The following is a 14,463-nucleotide window of genomic DNA, read 5'->3' on the forward strand; positions in this document are numbered from 1 at the left end:
ATCGCCAGATGAAGGTTCTATGGTGATATGCAAGATATTCATCAGTATGGCTATAGGATAGGGTCATTTCAGGCTCCCTCTCCTCAGCTGCCCAAGTATCTACCTGGGGACATCTCCATTGACACCTGGGTACACTTCTAGAGGCAAGTCTTTTGCCAACAGTAAAATGGCTCCCTTAATTAAGATCTTTTAATATATTACTTCAATGCACATAATAAGTATTCAGGAATATTTTTTGAATGGAAAATGACTGAGTTATTTTTTTGCTAAATGGGAGGAGAATTAAATTATGGAGGGAGTTGTCTTGGGTACCACTCCTCAGTCACATTAGCTTCAAGTAAGTGGGCATGCTTTACAGATAGGAAAGGAATGGAATTCAAATTCCATTTTTTGCACACTGTCTAATATTTCAGAAAATACTTGCAAATAAATTGCCTACTATTGGAAACATTCTGTGTGGAAATTGAATCAGCAGTTGCACAATTATTATCCAGAAAGCTGCTATCTCACCAGACCAGTGGGATGACTAATTTAAAGATATTCAATCTCATTCTCAATTTCTTCACATTATTTAAATGATGCCAAAAAGCATCTAATGAAGGCTAAGTTGTCACATACAATTTATATTTATTCTGTCACTATACCTCAAGTTAATTAACAGAAAAGACAGAACTTCTTCATGCTACAGGCACTGCTACATACATGAGTCACCATCAGATAAACACCAGGCAAAGACTCAGAGTTTTCTGCTGAGTGCATTTTCATCATGGTCCAGTGGATCAACTGCAAAATATCATGTAAACCTTTAATAAATTACCATAAGATGTTATTAAATCAGATTTTTTCATAGAGATTTTAATTTTAGTTTTTTGTTTTGTACTAAATATATGTATGCATTAATATTGTTAAAGTTTAAAATAAATGCTTCTTCTTTATGTTTCTGCATCACTTGTAGAAAAGAATATTCTAAAAGAAAAGAATGAACTGTAGTACAACTAATAAAATCCCAGAGACAGAAATTGGTGTTCAACCTGAAAGTCAGAAAAGCAGAACAGCCAGACACTGACTTTTACCTATACCTCAGTTTGAGTTAAAAATTAGCTTCACTATGAAACCAGTTTTGTAAATACTATGCATCTTTATAATATGTTCTGAGTTACTGTGTGCCAATTTGAAATGTTGCTCTACCTCAGTCTGAAATGGTGATACTGCCTCCAGGAATTTTAGAATAAGAATGTGTCTGAGAACTGTCTCCTCCCATCTTATATTTCTCTCTAGTGCTGGGATCAAAGTTGTGTACCACTACCACACAATTTCTATGGCAACTACTAGGATTAAAGCTATGTGCCACCACTACCTGGTCTGTAAGGCTGACCAGCGCAACTGTTTTACTCTCTGAATTTCAGGTGAGATTTGTTTATTAAAATACAAATAATTATCAGTATGATTAACTGCTAAAAAGCATTTGCCATTTGCAACTATGTATCTGCCTGACCCAGGATTTTCTTTCCAAAATGATGTTGCTACTGAGAAAAGTAAGCCTGAAAATATTACTCATAACCTGGTTTTTCCATCATATGGGAAGTCCTTCTGTCTATGTCTAACCATAAAAGCATTTATTGGTTAATAAATAAATCTGTTTTAGTCAGAGACTTAGCAGAATAAACCTAGGCAGGAAAACTAAACTGAATGCTGGAAGAAAGAATGCGGAGTCTGTGAGAAGCCAAGTAGCCACCACCACAGACAGACATACTGGAACCTTGTCTGTAAGCCACAGCCACATTGCGATACACAGATTAATAAAAGTGCGTTAGCCAAAGATATAAGAGCTAACTAGCAATATGCTTAAACTATTGGTCAAACAATATTGCAAATAATATAGTTTCTGAGTGATTATTTCGTGGTTTGGGCAGCTAGGAATGAACAAGCAACTTTCACCAATGTGTGTGTGTGTGTGTGTGTGTGTGTGTGTGTGTGCGCGCGCGTAATGAGTAGATACAAAAACACCCATTTTTTTGTATGTTAACCTTCTTACTTCTATGTAACAATTGGCTTTTTAACATAAGATGAATACAAATTCAATGTGTTGTCCAAACATGTTTGTGTTATATAGAGAAAGAGGAAACTGTCCTGCTTCCTTGGAGGCCTCTGTGATTTACAGTCAAATAGCACCAGGAAATGCACATATTATTGCCTTAGTTGATAACTAGTGCATTAGTCTAGAATGATAATCATCCTGCAGCAATCAACACAGAATGTTTGAAAGGAAAAACAAAAATAATTGGTAAATTTTAAGAATACTGTGATGTGCAATAAGCATTCCCTTTGACTATGCAGTTTTTTCCTGAGCTACATCTGTGGCATCTCAGGAAAGGCAAAATCAGATTAGCTCCACTCTGTAGTGAAGACAGAAAAGGGAAAATGAGCACTCTATTATTGCTTCCTGTCCCTGTGAAAACATTCAGGAGGCAAACCAGAAAATAGTATCAATAGCATATTGATCTCAGCAGAGATGCTTCTAATCATCAAATTACCTCACGGAGAAATACCCTTCAAAGAGGTCCTTCCTAAAGATCCTTATGTTCAGCTATTTTCTGAGTCTTTGCTGTACGATGTATCTCTATGGCTTCAGGTACATTATTCATATCCTTCACTTCCTTTTCTTGTGTCAATGCTATCTAAAATTGTCCCTTGCAAACTGTTGACAAGCACACACTATATGTACAGTCTTTACATGCTTGTGTGTACAAAAACTGAGTCAAGTATATTGATTTCTTCCTGATAAAATAACAAATCAGTGAATGTTGCAGGGGGCTGCTTGTTCGTACCGGCTGCCCAGAACCAAAACAATCACACAGAAACTGTATTAATTAAATCACTGTTTAGACCATTAGCTCTAGCTTCTTATTGGCTAACTTTTATATGATACTTTAAACTATTTCTATTAATTTGTGTATCACCACATGACTGTGGCTTACCAGCTAAAGTTCTGGCATCTGTCCCTGGCTGTGCTAGATGGCTTCTGTCTCTGACTCCACCTTCTCTCTCCCAGCATTCAGCTTAATTTTCTCTGCCTAGCTCTGTTCCCCTATAGCTCTGCTATAGGTCCAAAGTAGTTCCTTTATTTACCAATGGTAATCACAGCATACAGAGGGAAATCTCATATCAGGTGACTACATATGATCAGAAAGGTTCTCAATCAGAGCTTGGGTTCAGATTAATTATCTTTCTGATACTATAGAAACATATGCTTTGTTTTAGAAAGGTGAGAAATTAACAATGAAACACTTTTCATGTATAGATAACATATGATTAAGACATGAACCCTTTATTTTGTGGTGAATGTCAAACTCTGGAGTTAGGCAGAACTTATAATAGAAAATATCAGATTTTATAACTTGTTAGAACATGTGGCAATCAAGGAAGAGCTAGCAGGCAGTTCTAATTAAGGTAGCCAGCAGAGTGATGACAGTATTATTAAATAACTTGCAAAGAGGATTTCTGTTATTAAAGTGGAGAGCATTAGCAGGCTTTAGAAAAAGTAAGTGGACTTTGCCAGAATACTCTGTCTTAGAATATTTTATTAGTCCATCTTATTTTTAACAAGATAAGCAATAATTGTTTTAAGTGTTACTATATAGATTTGCATCTATACTTTCCACTGAAAATAGAACAATTATCAGTTTCTGTAGTTCCGTGAAAGGTAATAAAGACACATGAATTAATGGAATGTGTTCTTTCCTGAGATATAACTTGTATTGAGAGTTTGGTTTCTTTTCTCAGGTTTTTTATGACCTCCTCCTGCATAAACAGTCAAAGGCATGGGGCAATTTGGGGCCTGTAGTTTTTAGTGAATTTTTTTTTCAGTCTGTGAAAATTTAGACTGGATGCTTTTAAATGATGAAATACTAGTATCTGTGGAAATAAAATGACAAATAAGTATTGTTAGTTCTACAAGTGAATATCCACATGTAGTTTGCACAGTTATTATGTCCTCAGTGTCAATCAGTTAACCCCCTTGTGCACCACTGCGACTTGTGAAAAAGTCTTATCAACAAGAAATGTTCTTTTAAATTAATGAGTGAGCAGAATCAAGGATTTCTAGAAAAGGTGCTGCTTTCTTGCATTGTTGACTTTGGGCAATTTAAGTGTCCCGTGACTTTAGCACTGCCAAAATCAGTATTGTGACAAGCAATTGTAGATGGCTAACCATGGTTAATTATATAACTTTGATGAGTTATAATGTCATCTTTCTGAATTTAATGAACGATGAGTCTTTTAAAATTGTTTATACTTTTCTGCTTGCTGTGGTAGAGCACACCTTTAATTTCAGCACTTGAGAGGCAGAGACAGTTGGATCTCTGTGAGTTTGAGGCCAACGTGGTCTACATAGTTCCAGGAGAACCATGACTGTTGCAGAGAGAACTCCTGTTTCTAAAAACAACAGAAAATGTTTTTTTTTTAATTTATTTATTAAAGATTTCTGCCTCCTCCCCTCCACCGCCTCCCATATCCTTCCCCCTTCCCCAATCAAGTCCCCCTCCCTCATCAGCCCGAAGAACAGTCCGGGTTTCCTGCCCTGTGGGAAGTCCAAGGACCTCCTACCTCCTTCCAGGTCTAGTAAGGTGAACATCCAAACTGCCTAGGCTCCCCCAAAGCCAGTACGTGCAGTAGGATCAAAACCCAGTGTCATTGATCTTGACTTCTCAGCAGTTCTCATTGTCCACTATGTTCAGCGAGTCCGGTTTTATCCCATGCTTTTTCAGTCACAGTCCAGCTGGCCTTTTTGAGTTCCCGATAGATCATCCCCAATGTCTCAGTATGTGGGTGCACCCCTCGTGGTCCTGAGTTCCTTGCTCTTGCTCTCTCTCCTTCTACTCCTGATTTGGACCTTGGGATTTCAGTCCGGTGTTCCAATTTGGGTCACTGTCTCTGTCTGCTTTCATCGCCTGATGAAAGTTAATCTCCAGGAGGATGACTATATGTCTTTCTTTGGGTTTACTTTCTTATTTAGCTTCTCTAGAATCACGAATTATAGGCTCAATGTCCTTTATTTATGGCTAGAAACCAAATATGAGTGAGTACATCCCATGTTCCTCTTTTTGGGTCTGGCTTACCTCACTCAGGATAGTGTTTTCTATTTCCATCCATTTGCATGCAAAATTCAAGAAGTCATTGTCTTTTACTGCTAAGTAGTACTCTAATATGTATATATTCCATACTTTCTTCATCCATTCTTCCGTTGAAGAGCATCTAGGTTGTTTCCAGGTTCTGGCTACAACAGAAAATGTTTATACTTTGAAATACTTAATGAATTTCCTTATCCAGGAACTAATTCTATCTTCCCTGCATTGTTCCAATTTTAGCATATGTGCTGCTGATGTGGTCTTGACACTTTCATTTTTAACATGGACAATGCAATCAAAAACCTTGAGTATTTAGATAAGTAGATGTCTAGGAGATATAATCCATTGCCACGCCCCCTTCAGTCTCCCTGACAGTCTTATTTATTGAACATTATAGACCTCTGTGCCACTATATTTTTATTAAACTATAATTACTAATGGTTAGAAAGCATGGTAATATTACATGTGTTACATATAAAATGTAGACTATATAGAATAAAATATATATGATGCACATGTACATATTTATATGTGTATATGCACATATGTCCTGATTTTACACAGCAACTCCTGGGTTTAATGCAGAAAACTCATGAGTTTTGAGTCCCTCAAATTACTTCTTTTCCTGGAATAATTAAATTCTAATAGACTATTCATATAAAAGAGGATAAAAAAGAGCAGTGTGAACTCTGTATGCCTTATATTCCACTGATAAATTTTGTGAGACTTTTCTGTCTTTAGATAGAGATGGGGCAATGTAGAAAGAAATAGAAAGTGGAGGTGAAAATGAGGGATATTAGCAGGAATGGGATTATATACACAAAGGCTATTAAGTCTAATTCCCTGTGAATGGTTCCTGAATTTAATTGCAGTCATTGCAATAGTAAAAGTGAAAGGACAGTGCTACCAGTTTTGCAGTGAATAGTGAGCAACAATAAAAACAGCTTCAGTAAAGTGCAGATGACATGAATTCTACAGATGCATTTCATAGGCATTGTCCTAGAAAACATGGTTCATAAGCCAAGAAAAAAATCAAGCCATCATCATAAATTGGTATTTGTATTAAGACATTGTCTCTTTTCACCTCAAGAAAAAGAGTACAGAATTGCTACTAAATAAGTCCTTTTCTTGATCTGCTTCAAGGGTAGTTAGTGTATTAGAATCTCCTTGCAATATTCATCACGAGTACAAGTAGAAGATAATTATAAAAACCGTGACTGTGAAACCTTGGAATTTCAGAGCAGAGACAGGTGTCACAGTTCTGGGATTACTGCAGCTCTGCCAGCTCAGGCTCTTGATCCTATTATAAAAATAAAATCTTATAACAATGGCAAGAACCACAGGTGAGAGCGAAGTTTTAAGTTGTTCTCAATGAGTAGACTCAACAGGAATCTTTGAATAGGTCTGAACTCACTATTGCAATGCTTTCCAGTGGAATGGAGGAGAAGATTGGGCTGCTAGTATTTCCAACATAGGTCCCTCCTTAGTCTCAATAGTACTGTTGCTTACTACACCTCTGTTTCCTTTACATATCATTTGGTTAACACAGGTAGAGGCACTAGCTTGTATGAAATATATTTTTAGAACATAATTAATAGTTAGAATAGCATGTGTTGTATGGTAAAAATCACAAATGGTATTTTGCAGTAAGATGAAAATGTGGGATTTTTTCCAGTTTTTTCCTCAGATATCAGAAAAAAAAAAACAGCAGGTGGATGTTCAAGTGATTCTCACTTGGAGAATCAGCTGGAAAAAGAAACAGGAAGTGATAACTTGGGAGACTTTATACATCACGTGATGCCTTGGGAGTTGCAAGTTCAGTGTTGGGAAGCAGGTAGATGTTTGCCATTGAAAAAATGAGGGACAATTTACATAATCCTGGGGCTGGTAAAATCCTCTGTATGGAAGGAAATGACTGCTGCCAAGCCTGAGAGCTCCACTTTTAGGACTCTTAGGTAGAAAGAAAGAAAGAAACAATTGCTGAAAATTATCCCATGAACTCCACATGTACCCCACGGCAAACATACACTCCCTCATGCAAACATATACATACACACACATCCATATACACAGCCACACAATTTTTATAATAATACCCTCAAATTTGAGTTGTTGATAACAGAGGGTTATTAACGTGTTGGAATCAGGTAAACAACATAATCTGATGTGTAACGATATGTGTTCCAGTGGAAGATTAGAAAGAAAATGAAAGGGTCAAGACTGGGCGAAAAAAATTTAAACAAGAATCCTGTAGAAAAGCCAAACATGGTGGCTGGCACACACCTTGTATCCCAGCCCTTGGGAGGCAGAGGCAAGCAGATATTTGCAAGTTCAAGGTCATCCTGCTCTACGTAGTGACTTTTAGAAAAGCCAGGGCTGCAAGGAGAGAACTTACCCTTATTCAGAAACAAAACAACACAAAACCAAACAACACTAAAGAAACATAGAAAAAGCATGGGGGGGGGGGTAGAATAAAGACATGTGTAGTTTATAACAAATACCATAATCTGAGTCCCAACAGAAGAAAATAGTAGCTAAATTTATTGGGCATTTCACAAATTATGAAATAATCTATGTACCTTTCTTTATTTAAATTATACTTTAGCTTAGTCACTGACATGTACTCAAGAACTATGCTGTATCAGCATCTCTGAGATTTTTTTTTTCAGATTCCTTTTATGTGTATGCAATATTTGTGAGTTTGTATCGTGTGTATGCAGGTACCTGAGAAGGTCAGTAGAGGGTGTCCAGGCCCTAGGTGCAGAAGTGACAAGTGATTGTGAGCTGGCTAACATGGGAGCTGTGACACAAGGTTGGTCCTCTAGAAGCAGCGGGTGCTCTAACCACTAAGCCATTTCTCTAGCCGCCTTCGGAAAGTGTTATCATCAACTGTTGTTTCCAGTATAGTTTGGAATCACTATTATAGTCCAACAAGGTTGACATACTTCAGGAGAATGTAAAATGTCCTAGTAATTTAACCCATTGAGCATGATAGCACAGTCTTTTTGCAGGAGAACCAAATTGCCCATTTGACTTATTTAAGGAAAAAACAAAATGTGGTGACAGAAGTTGGGGACTGAGGAGGCTGTGGGGCATTTTATATTGAAGCTGAGGCAGTTTAAATTTCCACTTCAGTAGAGACTACAAATACATAAGAAATAGAACTGTAGAGTTTAGTCTTTTGCACACTGCATGTCATCTCAACAACTCTAAAACCTTAATTACTTCTCAAAAACAAATACGTGAAAGCTACAGTAATTTAAGTGTATGAATTGTATAAAATATATGAGTTGTTTGTTTAATATAAATAAAGACATTTAGTAAGCAAAGAAACTCCATATGGGCTGTTTAATTTAATCATCCTGTTGCCTGAAAGTGATTTGGTAAACCGATTTCCAAGTGCTCACCTACCATTACGTGTTTTCTTAATTTTGTTTCAAGTAAATTAATATTTCATGCTAATTAAAGTTTCTATGTCTTTTGAATAGAAATACCTTTATATATAACTTTAAAATGTGGTTAAATAACTTAAGGCACAAGTGGTTCCTGAACTGTAAAAATGGGTCTTGACTGCATAAATAGGGCTATGATGGAACATCGTGAGAGACTTCTACTCAGAAAGGGGGTGTGTGTCTCATTGCAGCCAGTTTTCCCTAATTAAAATGTAAAACTTTAGGATAAAAGTAACTAAAATTTTAAAAAGTGAGCAATACCATGTAGACATAGGTGAGAGAACAAAATAATAAGCACATAATAGTAGTACATGGGTGATGAAAGACTATTCTCGGTTGTCAATAAGGCTACATCTGAAATGAGATAAAACCCAAGAGGCTGGATACACCTGTAAGGATTTTTTTTTTATTAAATCATCTGAAGTGGAAAGACCCACTTTTAATTCAAATATTTTGAGGTGGAAAGATCTGCCTTTAATCTGAGCCACACCTTCTGGTGGAAGCCTATATAAAGGACATGGAAGGAGGATGCTCTTGCTCTTTACCTCTTTGTCCACACTCTGGTTGGCCAATCCAATAAGACTGCTTATTCGGGATTCTGATGTATACTGAAGACCAGTTGTGATATCAGGCTTTGTGGACTGAACAACTACTACATTCTTGAACTTTCCATTTTGATTAGCTGGACCACAATCTATAAATCATTCTAATAAATCATATATATATATATACATATACATATATATACACATATATATGCACATTTATACACACACATATAGGAATATATTAGATGGACACAAATACACACATATTCTATTAGTTCTGTTCCTCTAGAAAACCCTGGCTAATACAACACATAATAAAAATAATTGAAAAGAAAGGACTGAATGAAAAAATTTAAACTACAAAACCTGTAGTAAATATTGATATGGTAAATAGTACAATAAAGATAAATGAATAAAATGCCAAAAGCAAAAAGCAACAGAATTTATGACATTTGAAGGCCAAAATAAAATATAAAGCAAAGCCTCACACGAGTAGATAAAAATTTGTCTTAGTACATAAAAAATATTAGTCTTTAGCTTTTGTATTACTTGATTTGATGAAGGAAAGAAAAAATAAGAAATAATAGCTACAAAATTTTCAAATTTGGTAAAAAAATAGATAGCTTTATAAATTCAAGAACCTTAATGTGTTTAACATGAGACAGATTTTAAAGAGTATCCATTATCTTGTAATCAAAATTTGACAATTAAAGTTAAAAAAGTCTCCCACTGATGTAGAAGAAAACACTATGTTGTGTATCATGGAGGATCATCTGAGTGTAATAAACAGAAGGTAGTGAGGAAATAGAGGACAGAGAGGAAAGGAGTTTTCAGTCTGAATTCTTCAGAGTGGCCACACCCCACAGGCCCCTAGGCATCATGGGACAGGGATCCTGTAGTGAGAATTGGGAACTCAGAGGCTATGGTTAGCAGTATGTTTGCTTTAAAATTAGAGTAATATTTCTAATAGAGGAAATTACCACTCAGGAAATCTTGAAACTCTAGAAATAAAGAGGGTAACAAAATTGGTTAAATCTGGTGAAACAAAGCATAAAAAACTCCCCCGTTTAAAATGTTTAAGATCATTAATAGCAAATTTTAACACTCGGGACAATATTTTAAGTGTATAAACATAATACATGTGACAAACAAAGCCACAGTTAGGGTCAAAAACAGTTAAGGCTGGAAGGTGCTTGTGTATCCTTAAAGTGGAAGTACATACTCTAATCAGATTTCAAAAAGTTAAGTATTAAATATTCTCCTGAAAACTACTGAAAAAAAATAAACAAAACCAAATAGCAAATTGGCTGAAAAGCATGAAAGTATAATTCCAAAGCATGAAAATAATACAAAAGGAAGAAAGAAACAAAATAGAGAAAATATATACAGGAGACAAATGACAAATGTAATTTCAAACATTTTCTATTTTCTTAAAATATAAATGGCCAAAACACACAGATCCAAAAACAGATTTTATCATACTTCATCTTTAATTTATAATTGCACACTATATTTAAGACATCATCTCAGGTTAGGGATACAGCTAAGGATAGCAATACATTAGTCTTTCATATGTAGGCCCTAAATTTGAGCTTCAGCATGACAAAAAAGCAAAACACAAGTACACATATACAAAAAAATTATATTTGTTTTATTTTTCTTTTGAAATAGATTCTTGTATATTCCAGACTGATATTGAAGCTGCTATGGGCTATTATACCCTTCTGATCCTCCTGTCTCCTCTACCACTAGAAATACCTCAAGAAATGTTGGTATTACGGACTTTGCAACCACACTGATTTTATGAAATACTATGGGTTGAACCTAGGTCTTCATGTGTGCTAGGTGAACACTCTACCAGTTGAATTACATTCCCATCCTGCCATTTATTTCAACTATAACCAGAAAGATTAAATGTTAAAGAGTAGTTAAAATATATTGTGCAATATTGATCAGAATAATGACAAAATGGATGGTTTTTCTTAATAAACCTCAGAACAGCATAATTTTCCAATGAATTGTAAAACAATTGGAAACAACAGCCATCTGTATTTAGCTGGCTTACTAAGTATCTCAAGCCCATGCATAGGATCTCTATATAAACAGTTTGTTTCTTTCATTGATGGTGCTTGCTTTGTTAGGTTCTGATTTGTTTTGAGAATGAAGACTTGGATATTTTTTAAGGAAATAGTTCCATTTTGTGCTTAGCTTCTGTTCTTTAGTTGCTGACTTCTGAGGGCTGTCTGTCTTTTTAACTTACACCATTCTCCTTGGGGCCAGGACAGCCCCCTATACTTTCGTGACCATTCGTTATAAATTTTACTGACTCTGGATAATCACCTCTCTTTTAATAAGTTTGAATGAAACATTTCTGGCACTGAAGTTCTTGGTTCTCAGTTTTGGCTGCTTTGGTGAGGACTAAGAGGTGTGGCTTTGCTGGGGGACATATGCGGGTGTGGGGGGGAGTGGGTTTTATGGTTTCAAAAGACTGTGCCATTTCTAGTATAGACCTCTCTTTTCTACTTGTGATTCAAAACATGAGCTCTCAGTAAAGGCTTCCACTCTCTGCTTCCTGTCACCACTGTTGGCCATTATGGACGGACTCTAACCTGCTGGAACTGTAAGCCCCGAACAAACCATTTCTTCTAAAAGCTGCCTTGGCCACCGTGTCTTATCACACAGCAGTAAAAGGTAGATAAGATAGTGGGACTTTCCCTTTTCAGGCTAGCTGATCTGTGTTTCATTACCCTGAGATTCTATCTCCAAAATAATTTCTTAACTATGCACTGCAGATTACAGTTACTTTCCAATATTTATTTAAGAAATATTATGTGTAAATTCTTAAAAATTTACACATAATTTCATCTTTTCTGTTTATTTCTTCTACTTATTCTGTGTGAGAAGATTCCTCTTGGTTGCATTTTTCCATATTACTGTGTTTAAGTCTTTAAAAAACTGTGTGGGGTGGGAATGTGTATGTGAGTGTATGCCTGGGTATCTGCAAAGACAAGAGGAAAATGTCACATCTCATGGATCGGAACTTACAGGTGGTAGTGAACCCCTGACATGACACAGACATGCCATGAACTGAACTCCTGTCCCCTGTAACAGAACACTAAGGGCTCTGAACCACTGAGCAATCTTCAGGTCTGTTTGACATTTTTGAGGCTGTTTGAGAAATCCACTTGTTTTCAAGCTTACTTCTCCAGACAAAAAAGCATAAGTGAACTATTTATTCTTACTCATCTATACCTTTTTTTTTTTTTAAGAAAAAACCTTTAGAGTCCAGGTCTTTTATTTCTTTTTGTACATCAGGCCACGAATTCGAAGGGAATGGGCTCCAGCAGCTCAGGCTCCTTCCCGGTAGTCCTCATGAAGTGTGCTTCTCTGGGTGGAGCAGGCTGGCGCTTCAGCTGAACCCAGGTGCCCTTCTCTTTGGCTTCCTTTTTCTTCTGGTCATTCTCCTTCATCCCCTTCAGGAAGCTGTCTCTGCTCTTCGAGTGCTTGATGTGTTCAATCCGCACATTAATTCTCTTGGCAAGAATCTTGCCCTTAACTTGCTTGTTTACAATGATGCCCACAGCATGCTGGGTGACATTGTAGACTCTTCCGGCTTTGCCATGGTAACATTTATGGGGCATTCCTTTTTGAACAGAGCCCATTCCCTTGATGTCTACAATATCGCCCTTCTTGTGGATTCACATATACGTGACCAAAGGAACAACTCCATGTTTCCTAAAGGGCCTAGAGAACATATAGCGAGTGGCCCTCCTCTTTCCCTTTGTGTTTGTCGTTTTGGAGAGTTACTGAAAGATGGCTACCGCAGCAGAAAGGAAGGGGGCGGGGCCACGCCCTCCATCTATACCATTTTTGAGTGTCATCTTTGGAAGCGTTTAATTCAGAAAATACGTATGCATGGAAACATCAGATTGATGGGCCTGGAGAGATGACTCAGTGGTTAAAAGGTCATTCTGCTCTTTTATTTCCCTCGTTAATTTTCATTTAAAAAGTTACACTTCAGTGAGAAAAGAGAAACTATGATAGAAAAATGATATTGGAAAGAGTTGAAGATATTTGACGTAATAACCAGTTCATTTTTATTAAATATTGTAGAAAATCATCTGCAATCTACCTTAAATGAGCATTCATTTATTTGGTATTTTTAAATAAAATAAAGTTGAAAAATCACCAATGGAATAATTTTTCTAATAAGTTTGCTCTGCCTATATAGATAATTATCTAGATAATTTCCTTTTTCTAAAATTACTTAGTAGCTTGATCACTGTTAAAAATTGTAAAACAAAGGAAAATGTCAAGTCTCTTCAAAAGCTAAGTATGATTAGGCCCCTTGCTAATCAGTTGAAATATAGAGCATCAAAATAGAAGGAGGCAAAAGGTAAAACACAAAAACTCCATGCATTTTATGAAATCCAATGTCTAGTGTCTATAAAATTTTACTGGCATCTGGAGTTTAATTCATAAATACCTATGGAAGACACTGTACACTGGCAGTCAGCATCTGGTATTTCTCTTATGGGGGAACCAAGTTTTGTCTCCAGCTTTGGTTAATGTGCTCACATCTGCCTGTAACTCCTGCTCCATGGGCATCTGAAGCTTCTGATCTCCCCAAGTTTCCGTAGCCACCTGCACATACTCAGCCAGACACATATAATTTAAAATAAAATAAATCTGTAAGAATTTCAAAATGACTACTATTGATATGTATAACATATATGTGCTAACAGAATAATAAAATATAAGCTAAAATGTGAGTTTTGGTGGAAAATACATTTGTTGACTATATTGAGTATTTGGGTTGCATGAACATTATTGCTGTAGTGGAGGGCATAATTTATTTTTTCTTAGAAATGAAAATCTCCTTGTGTCCCTTTGATGTAACTAAAGATAAAAGCACCATGAAACAAAGGGAAATGAAGTAGAGGTTGCTGTCCATAAAGACTGAGCTTCCTTCCTCTAAAACTAAGGAAAACACAGAGAGTAAACAATGTAACTTATCCAGAACCATTAGAGTTGAAATGCCATAGGTAATAAGAAGCAACATCGAATACCTGAACTGAATTAGGAAAACAACTGAGATCCAGAAACCACAGTTTTATTTAACTTGAGTGTATATACTGGTGTATACACTCAGGTTTATGCATACTTCTTACCGCACAATTTAAACCTAACAAATTTCTGTTAGTTCCATGTATTTTCAGAGAGTCATGAATAATTAAATGAACATGTTTATATTATAAACAATGAATACACAAAATGATTATAAGCAAAAAGTAAAGGCAGGGCCAGATTTCAGTGGAAATATCAATCATAGTTTAC

General features: G+C 36.1%; 1 pseudogene; it reads right to left on the reverse strand.

Moving 5' to 3' along the window:
- Window positions 1-12,437: 12,437 nt before the first annotated feature.
- On the reverse strand, window positions 12,438-12,929 carry LOC101982326 (annotated as a pseudogene).
- Between the last annotated feature and the right edge of the window lie 1,534 nt (window positions 12,930-14,463).

This window comes from Microtus ochrogaster, linkage group LG9, assembly GCF_000317375.1.
Source record: "Microtus ochrogaster isolate Prairie Vole_2 linkage group LG9, MicOch1.0, whole genome shotgun sequence".
NCBI lineage: Eukaryota > Metazoa > Chordata > Mammalia > Rodentia > Cricetidae > Microtus > Microtus ochrogaster.